This window comes from Cyclopterus lumpus, chromosome 15 (genome assembly GCF_009769545.1).
Source record: "Cyclopterus lumpus isolate fCycLum1 chromosome 15, fCycLum1.pri, whole genome shotgun sequence".
NCBI lineage: Eukaryota > Metazoa > Chordata > Actinopteri > Perciformes > Cyclopteridae > Cyclopterus > Cyclopterus lumpus.
Window position 1 is genome coordinate 1,224,825 of NC_046980.1, and position 2,676 is coordinate 1,227,500.

Consider the following 2,676-nt stretch of genomic DNA (forward strand, 5'->3'; position numbering starts at 1 on the left):
GCGAACAGGAAGTGTCTGTGCTTTGCTGAAGGCGACTCGTGCTAGTTGAACTGCCTCCCATGCGGATACTCCTTGGCTCCGCACACGCTCATCGTACATGTGGAAGCTGCACTCAAGGAGAGAGCTGTGGGAATCGTGACCTCGACAGACGACTTCTGGTCATCCGGCACATCGCGCTGCTGGGCTTTCATTCCAGAATGGACTTTTCCAACAAGATCTGTGATCATCTATTTGAAGCTTCAATGCTTCACTGACGCCCAGCATCTTAATCCAGCTCAGACTCTTCTGGTCCGATCCAGAACTCCAGAGGACCAGTCAGACGTTTCTGTCTCCTGTGTCAGATGAATTTCTTGTGTATTTGTAGTCTTGTCTTTTGTCTGCTGTGTTTCTGTTAAGATCCCTTGTGCTGTGGTGCTTTAACAAGAGCAGTTTCAAGAAGTAAAAGAAGTTGTTCAGCTGTTGAAAAACCACCTTTTTCATTATTTTATTTTAAAATGGGAGGTTTGATATTTGATATATAACTTTTAGTTATTTCTGGGTCTAAATTAGCCTTTTTTAAGAGTGGTTTAATAACTGCAGTTTGTATGGCTTGTGGGGAAACCCCTGAGAGAAGGGATGTGTTTACAATGTGTTAAAGATCAGTGGTCACTGTGAAGTATATCTCAATAAGTGTGCTGGTCGAATATCCACGCAGCAGGAGCACGTTTCAGATGTTCTATGATGTCTTCTATGCTTCTTTGGTTGAATGAAATGGTGTCGTGATATTTGAATGGATGTTAATTAAAGACAACACACACCCTGTGGTCGGTTGGAGGCTCCGACTGCTCGTCTAATTGGGTCAAATTGATTGGATGCCAGGAGGATTGGAGGTAGGGGTTACTGACACCAGAGGGTTTGTTAGTCAACGGGAGCAAATATGTGTATTGTTATTGTTTCTGGTTATGATGTCAGAGAAGAAGGACTGCCTTGCCTTTCTACGTTCTACATCATAATTGAGAAGTCTCTCTTTATAGGAACCACAGTGACCAGCGTGGCGTTTCTCCAAGGGGTCTGTTAGGGAGTCGATAGAAGATGAGATCAGGATGAGACTCGTGCTCGTTTGATTGACAGCACCCTGACAGCAGGGTCCATGACGGAGGACCGTCTCCGATGTCCCTCTGGAGCTGGATAGTCGTCTAGTTACACTCAAGGTAGCAGAGTAGCTCGTAGTCCGATGTTCATAAGGGGATCAAAGGAGTGGTCCAAGCTGAAGAGTCACTGAGCAAAGAAAAGAGTTTAACCATCCTGAGACCGTTAGGGACGCATCACGTCATGAAATAAAAGAATGTTGCTGTTGATACCAGTTACTCTAAAATGATAACGTTGATTGTTTGTATACAGCTGAGGGATGTCAATACAGGATCAGTATTTAGTACCGTGTGTGTAGAACTGTAGATCTGGGACAGAGACTCTGGTGTAGTCCATCCAGCAGGGGGCGACCTCTCCCTGTACATCACGCCTCAGAGTCCTGAACGTTGGTTTGTGTGTTTATTTGTTTTGTAGAAGTTTGAGTGGTTCCCTGTGAGGAAAAGAGTGTGTTCCTGTAACCAGCTGATGGACTTTAGGAGGAAACCTTTGGAGTAAGATTTCATACAAGGATACGTTGCCCGTCTGTTTGATGCTTTTGTACATCAGAAAAGTATTTGGACACAAGACTTCCTTCAGAGGCGTGTGTGTGTCTCCTGAGGTCAGAGGTCAGAGGTCAGAGCCAGCAAACAAAAAGGTCCTGAGGTATTTTAGACTTGTCCTTTTATTTTAACGGATAAGAAACATTTAAAAAGGATTTAAAGAACAATGCATTCTTTGTCTTTGTTTGTGTTACAGTGTGTAGCTTCACCTGACGCTGACAAACTGCCTTTGTATATTTTGACAGAGCTGACAGGGGTTCCCATGGAAGTGTGTGTGTGTGTGTGTGTGTGTGTGTGTGTGTAATCGCAGCACCTTGACTAGATGTTTGTATATTGTTAAATTCCTGCACCGGTCAGACGTCAGATATGTTGATTCATGTCAAGAGATGAATGTAATTCAACCGTTCGGAGTCACTAAACACACGTCTTGTTTGCTTCAGGACTTGTAGGACTTGTAGGACTTCAGGTCTTTAGGACTTATAGGACTTCAGGACTTGTAGGACTTCAGGACTTATAGGACTTCAGGACTTGTAGGACTTCAGGTCTTTAGGACTTATAGGACTTCAGGACTTGTAGGACTTCAGGACTTATAGGACTTCAGGACTTGTAGGACTTCAGGACTTGTAGGACTTCAGGACTTATAGGACTTCAGGACTTGTAGGACTTCAGGACTTATAGGACTTCAGGACTTGTAGGACTTCAGGACTTGTAGGACTTCAGGACTTATAGGACTTCAGGTCTTCAGGACTTCAGGACTTGTAGGTCTTCAGGACTTGTAGGACTTCAGGTCTTCAGGACTTCAGGACTTGTAGGTCTTCAGGACTTCAGGACTTGTAGGACTTCAGGACTTGTAGGACTTCAGGTCTTCAGGACTTATAGGACTTGTAGGACTTCAGGACTTGTAGGACTTCAGGACTTCAGGTCTTCAGGACTTGTAGGACTTCAGGACTTCAGGACTTGTAGGACTTCAGGACTTCAGGACTTGTAGGACTTGCAGGACTTATAGGAC